Below are 7,989 nucleotides of genomic sequence, written 5' to 3'. Positions count from 1 at the left end.
TATGGTCAATTATGATTATCATAGGTATATTAGTTTGGTTTTCCCAATCCAGAACTTGCACACTTTGTTACTACTGTTAAAGGCATGTCATGATGGTTTACTAGTGTAACATCATGTACATTTAGTTGTGTCTATTAAAGGCATGTTAGTTCAATGACAAAACCAATGGTTTGTCAACTTGGTCAGCTTAGTGAGCTATGTGTTAATCATCTCAATGAACAACATATAAGGTCAATTAGCTTAGCCATTGACATGCACATTCCATTGTCACTATTAGTGACATGTTAGGTTGGATATTAATATGTATTTTTAATTAACATTATCTAGGAGATTAACTGAATCAACATGCATGTTTGACTACAATTGTGGGAGATATGTTAGATAGGTCAACCACATCAACAACATGTATGTCCAACTGCACATGTTAGAGGCATGACACAATGGTCAATTGATTAGTAACATGTACATTTTGGTTATCACTATTAAATTTGTATTAGGTTGGTTAACTTGTTTAATGACTTGTATGTTTGGTTACAATTATTAAAGCCTCACTTGATTATTTAATGTAGTATATGGAGTGTAAGTCTAGTTACCATTGTCGAAGGCATGTTTTGTTGGTTAAATTAGTTAACATCATATACATTCAACTATGATTGTTAGAGCCATCCAAGGCTATTAAACCCATTTAATGTAGTGCATAACATCGATGGGGGCTTGCTTATTGCATTGTGTGTGAGTATAGTGTGTTATTTTTTTTATAAGTTGAACATTTTTCATTAATCAAAAAGAATGAATAAGGGCATCAAAATGAATGGCTTATAATTATTTATATATTTAATGTAATATGCGTTTCATGAAGAAAAGGAAATAGACTTTGGGGGATAGGGGAAATGGCGTTGTCTAGGGGAAACGTCGATCTCACCTATCTCATGTTCACTCTCCCTTCCCTATCATTAGCATCCCTCTCCTTTTTTTCTTTATCCAACAACACCAATAATAAAATTTTTGTTAAGAAGTAGAATTGGATGACTCAGGACGAGGGTTAGAGCTCATATGTTTATCTTGGGTTTCTCCTTGGGGTTTCTGAGCTTACGTATCTTGCTTTAAATTCTTCTTAAACATCCCAACAATATCCTTTCCCATCTCTTGTTCATGAAACTTTAGCTTGCGAGCACAATATTCATCCTAAATTTCCTTTGAAGATTCATGTAGCCATTTTGCACTGAGGCCTATTCCTGGGGGGAGATTGGGAGGATCTACATTTGTCAACAGACCTTTTTATTGTTGTCCCATGCCACCCCAAACTTTATAGCCCATGTTTGTAGCCAAGATATACCCTCTTCCATATGTAAACTATTTATCAGATTGATAAAAAGAGAAGACTGAGCTCTTCCATGAGCTTTTATTTGAAGATGAGAATGACAGTGAAATGTTCATTTTTAACTGTACACCTAAACAAGCTTAGAGACCCTTCCACCTCACTGGCTTAAAATCTAGACTCAAACCATGGTAGAATGTGACATTTTGAAGTGTGTCACTCTAGTCCCTTTGACAAGGAGTGACATGACACCTTTTGTGAAAGAGAAACAAGAGACTGTTGCCTCTTGCCCCTTTGAAAGTGGTGAAACTTTTTAGAAAAAGGGTAAATGTCTAAAAACATCATGGAAAAAGGTTTCCAAAAATTTAAGAATGATTCCATTTTATTGAATCACTACTACAAGAGACTATCGCCTCTTCCCCCTTTGAAAAAGGTGAAACTGTCTAGAAAAAATATATATCTGAAAACATCGTGAAAAAAAGTTTCCAAAGCATTTAAAAATGATTCCATTCCATTGAATCACTACTACATGAATTCATCTTAAAATTTCATTTTATTTATTAAATTTATCATAATCAAAATTCCCCATGGAAGACATTGAGAAGCATTAGAAGATATATATATTTTTTGTCATAAGATCTTATTAAAACATACCATGGCAATTTAATAACTTTATTTAAGACATTTTGTCTCCCGTGTACCAGTCACCAAATAAAATTTCGAGGTGGGCGATGCCATTTTTGTTCAAACCCTCAAGGAGCACCCTTGAGGAGCTTTCAAGAATGGAAGAAGAACAATGGGCACAATTTTCTTCATACCCTGGATTTTTGAATTCTGGAGAAGGTTTCAAAATTTTGTTCAAAGCATGCATTTTTGAATTCTGTAGGAGGTTTCAGCATTGGAGACCAACGGTTTGCTACGAGTATCCTATTTTCCCTTCCAGTTTGATAGAGGCAGGGGATTGTTGGGGTTTTGTGCAAGGAACGGGACACCTAACTGGAACTTGTGGAGCTCCTTGGTTTCGCTATGGAATCCCACACCAACATAATGTTCAAACAGGGCTTTTCCTTTCCACCGTCACCCAAAAATTTCCCCTCTCTTTCTATAGATTGTCACCTTCTCCTCCAAGGCAGTGAAAGAGGTTGATAGACCTATTCTAGAAATTTTGGACTCAAGTAACTGATGAAAAAGCTTTGGTTGTTGGACATCCCCTTCGGAATCATACATTTTCCCTAGCATAGGAAACAAAACCCCTCTGAGGCTACTGCAGCAAAGGTCGTTGATAAATTTGGGGAAGAGGGAAAAAAATTCATGGAGCCCATCGACCCGCCAAGCCTTGGGAAAGAACTTTCGACTGTATCCATTTCTCGCAGTAGTAAGTCTCTATCTGACTCCAGTTCTATTATCAAATTTCTGTCTTTGGAAGATTTGATGGTTATTGAAACCAGAGTAAATTAAAGGAAAGGAAAAATCATAGTAAATTAAATTAAGTTTGAATTCATCAAATAAAATATACTCCTTTAACTAAGACTAATTCTATCCTAGCTTTAACTAATGGAATGCAAATTTGGCAGCTATGAAAAATAATGTGCAGCATGCACTGAGCATGGGTACTAGAAATTACTAATTAGAGTATATAAAGGTTTTTTAAACCCAAGATGTAAAAATCATATAAAAAGTGATGGCTCTAGGCTAAACCCACGTGTGTGTCCTGATTGCCTCAATGAGTTGATATGAGAAGAAATGTTGAGATGCATTTGGCTTAGACACCAATAACAGTCATACCTATTTAAATGAGATTTTAGAACATTGTGTTTCAGATTTCAAGATCCTTGAAATGATCTTTATTTGTCATGAACCCCCTTTCCTTTGATACCAGAATCTCAGAGATGCACAAAGGTTGATCCTTTACCTTCAATAAGCATCTACCCAATGGAAAATCACGAACACTATTTTTCAAACCCTCTTGATTGATGTCCAAGGGCTGAGGATACTTCACCTTTTGTAGCCTTTTATACTTCTCTGTGAGATAGACAAAGCCCTAATACAAGGCTGAAGGCATGTCAATGAGCTCAAGAATAATATTATATATATGAGCTTAGATGCTAGGAACTTTATAGCTTCAGATATGATTTTATATAAACCTGCAATAGAGAAGGAATTCCGAGTGAGACACTATCTCCAAACCAAATTCAATTCAAGGGTGATTTCATAATAGAAGATTTGACCCTAAAGAAACCAAAGCTTCCTGGCTGTAGTCATGACAAAAGGCCTTAGATATAGATCATTTGACCAACAATTTGACAGAGAGCTCTATCCTAGAGATGCTTGATTGATGAGGCCTTGATCTCATTTCCTTTCTAGGATCTGCAACCTAGAATTTTGCAGTAGGAGTTTCAGTGCTTCATGATGACTGATCTTTGAAGAGGAAGGAGGTCAGTGTTGTCAAAAAACTTCTTGTGATTTCTTTCTTCCTTGCTTGGGCTTGCCCTCACCTTAGCTCTGATACCTTGCCCTCACCTTAACTTTGATACCATTCTGGCAGGGCAAGCTAAACATGACAACAATAGAGGTAAGAAGTTGTAGATTCCTGTGTTATCTGTCTTTTAGCTTCTAGAACATCATATGTTTTATTGCCAATTTCTGCTAAATTTAAAATTGACATACTGATCTGAGAAGAGGGTTTGCAATGCTAATAACCTCTTCTTCAGTCCATGTTGGCACACTCGAGTCTTGTTAAAGGACCAACTATTTCTTGTGCAAAATTTGAAGTAGACGACAACATACAACATGTTTTCTGAGAATCAAAACAACTTCTAGAAGTGCTATGACATTAATCCAACACTATGTTTATAAACCGGTTCGTACTAATGGACACAGGATGTGTAAAATGTATTCTTTAACAAAAATTTTCTTTGTCAGCTGGTTTAAAGCTTACAACCTTACTCCTATCTTGAAGAAAGGGTACTTGCTTCCCTTTCACTTCATAGGTATATGAAAACCCAGTTTTGTAAGCACCCATAACCATGAATATTATACCAACTCCCTATGGTTAGTGCATCAATAATGTAAGTGTAACACTCATCCATGTGGTAGTCATAAGGCATTTAGGTAAGGTTTTACTAACACTGGCATCCTAGACCATTAAGATCTATCCATGGCCTCAAAATGATGTATTTCCTTTACTCAATAGAACACTCATCATTTCTCTCCCCTAATCATCAAATTTTTTCTCTTCATTCTGAATGAGAAATCAATCAACAAGTCACCATTTTAAATGTTAGATCACAATATGTTTAGCTTCTCTCTTGTGCTTACACTCTAGTATTCTCGCAGCTTCAGAATCGTGAATCTTAAACACAGTCTCATGATGTGCATTCAGGGAGGCATAATTCACCCTTGCTTTGCATCAAATTACCCCCCTAGCATTCCCTTTACCTTTACATGCCTCAATGCAAGGCATGCCAAGTCGGTACCTGCTCAGTTAAATTAGTAAGTTGAGGGGTGTCATATATACCCAATGCTGCCTGCCTGTTCTTCCTCTTCCTATGTCGTAGTGTATGAACAGTCAGCTAGACTGGTGAGGATCCCCATTAATAATAACATCTATGTTGGCATCTGAATCCGAATGACGTGTTTCCCTTAATTATATGTTTTGGTTTTTTAACCAAAAAGGCTAACAGAGATAGAGACCCTCAAATATGTCTACTTCCGGCCCCTATGCCCATTTTCATCTAGGTTTTTACCATGTCAGTGTCCCTTTCTTTCTCAAAACTACATGAAATCAATTGATCTGTCCATTTCATAATGCCTTTAGTAAAATTTTCTATCAAATTCTTTGAAGTATATATTAGATCTAATGGCTTTTTTTGTTGTTGCTGACTTCATATATTTCTGCTGACCATGATATGGGTTTGATGTAGAGGATTATGATTGAGTAAGGGTTGCATTGCTCGATATCTGTTTGGGAGGATTAGAAGAAGAAAAGTGGTGTTAGGGTTGAGAGCTAAAGATGCCTATGAAAAGAGGAGTTGTGTGGAATGGAGGGTGGCAGGGCTACCAACGTGGTAGAAATGGAGGATGGGGAGGTCAGGGTTTTCATCATCGAATAGCTGTGGTGGGCTTCCTTGTTATCTTTGTGGTCATGCCATTGGTTTTTCTGGCAGTTAGGTTTCATCACTCTGCATCTACATCTACAACTGGTAAGCTTCTTCCTACCCTCCTCCCTCACTGGTAAGCTTCTTCCTACCCTCCTCCCTTGTCAGGTTGCTTCTGTCTCTTCTTCTGTGGTGGGTCAGCATTTAATTTATCTTTATTGGCAAGCATGCCCTTTCTTAATTTAGTAGTATTACAATGAAGTGTAGACTTCTTACAAAATTCAAGTAAGATATCCATTACAATGAAGTGTAGTCATCTTATACTATTTTACAAAGATCCCTTTTATTGAGAACCCATTGAACAATGTCTTTATGTGATTTGAGCCTTGGCAAGGAATTATCATCACCCCTAGTTAACCATTGAACAAAGACCCCATGGACCTAGTTCGAAATTTGATTTGCCTTCACCATCGTCGGTTAACCATTGAACCAAAACCCCATGGACCTACTTTGGAATTTGATTTTCCTTTTAGGATCTGAAGGCGTAGATGTTATCTAACTTACTTTCCTTGCTTATTGTCAAAAGTTTAGCACCTCTAGAATTTTTCCATACATTTTGTGAGTTTTCTTTATAGGTTTCCTTTCATTTGATCTGTGTGAAGCTGTGAACTCCATCTCTGCATTAACAGGGTACAATACCTACCAGGAGAAAGATTCAAAGTTTGTACCTCTCTCATGCAAGAGCAAAGGTTTTACCAGCTGCCCCTAGGGTAATTTCCCTTGCCGAAGATAATGAAACCATTCATCTAGATAGCAAGAAATAACAATGCTCTTTCCATTTTTTAACAAAGCAAAATGCATATGACTGGTAAATTCATTGGGAAACTGCTCAGTGAATTCGCTGGGAACTCCTCATTCTGAGTAGGATGGTACTAAGTGTGTGCTGGATTCTACATAAGCTAGATGGGTATTATAAAAATATATTTGTTAAGAGTTTAGTTCAACATCTTACTCATGGAAATTGAATCTTGTGGAAATTGAATCTAGGTGGGAAGGGTAACAATCATTCTTCCTGCCCACTCATTATCTAAGCCAGACCCATCTTCCATCCATAAAGCTAAATCCACTTCTCATCAGTCAAGCTAAAACCAGTTATGATCCACCCAACCTAGACCCAATTCACAAAGAAAATCTTGTTCACCAGCTACTTTTTGCTATACATATCATTTTCACACTGTTCCCACAGTGTTCAGAGCACATTGGCTGAAACAAATGATAGATATTATATACACCATTTTATTATTGATGTGTAATGAAATCTTGATCTTAGCATATGCATGATAGCAAAGTAACCCCCTTTTTAGTGTTTTAGTATTTTTATAGATATTCTTCTCCATCAAGTCTTTTTACCTGACCTTTTATGCATTTTTTGTCATTTAAAACAGTAGGGCACAACTTCTCGAGAGATGGATCTATTAGAATGGTATTCTCTTTCCACATCTTGAAAACCAATTCTATTTTTCTATGGCCATTTTGTTCTTTTTTAGGATCTGGGCAATGCACTTGCACTTACATTAGTCTAATCCCAGAAAATAAATAGTGTCCCTAAACTGAAATTTAATTGACCTGAGTGGATTGAAATAGAGAGGAATTATTGAGGATACTAGAGCTCTGTCATATGTTTAAAATCACTCTTATCTATTTATCTGTGGGGTTCACAGGAAGGGGCAGATGATTGGGGAAAGCAACATTTAACAGAGAGAATTGACTCTCTCTTCCCAAAGGAGGCAAGTATAAGAAACTTGCTACATTTGGATATCTTAAATTTGATTTCTCCCCTATTGAGCAGAGAATTGAAAATAAATTTTATTTACTGGGTAGGTGATTGATGTCATAATAGCTAACACAGAGGACTCAGGAACTCTAAACTTAAATATTGTTGGATGGAATGATTTATCTTCCTCATGGGTATTAGAAAAGCCCTCTGAAGTAAACCAAAGGGATATTACTAACTCTGAGGTACGATTGGTGAAGATTTTGGTTATTTTCTCTATTGAACATGTAAGGAAACCTATGTGATGATGATCTATGTAGTTGAGTAGGGTTGTATTAAGCAGGAAGTGAAAACTAACATTGGCAGGGGTGCTTCTCTATTTCTAATGGTGTACATCAAGCAAAGGCAAACGACTTCTAGAGATAGCTTAGAAAAGTTACATTCGCAACAAGATGGTGTGATATTCAATGAAGAAGGCAAGGAAAATCCTGAGGGTAAAATGAATGACGAGGTGCAGAAAAAAACTTCCAATGACGAAGAACTTCTTATGAGGTTTCAAGAGGATGACACAGGAAGTGAACATTGAGACGTCAAAGAGAATGCTCTTGATGGTAAGTTTTGATTTTCCCTGGTTAACTGATCTATGATGTTGGTAGCCTATTGTAAGGTAATGTCTAGTCAAACTCCCAGGACAATGGTTGTTGTAATGCAGACCATTTGCAGCTTGAAGAAAGTCCAACAAAAGTTTCACGGAGGGTAAAATTCTTTGCTGCACTAGATCACTACTTTTTGTTCTCATG

The sequence above is a fragment of the Pinus tabuliformis genome, chromosome 1_1, assembly GCF_031772625.1.
Source record: "Pinus tabuliformis cultivar Carrire ecotype Pingquan chromosome 1_1, CPIR1, whole genome shotgun sequence".
Lineage (NCBI taxonomy): Eukaryota > Viridiplantae > Streptophyta > Pinopsida > Pinales > Pinaceae > Pinus > Pinus tabuliformis.
This window is presented reverse-complemented; position numbering follows the sequence as displayed.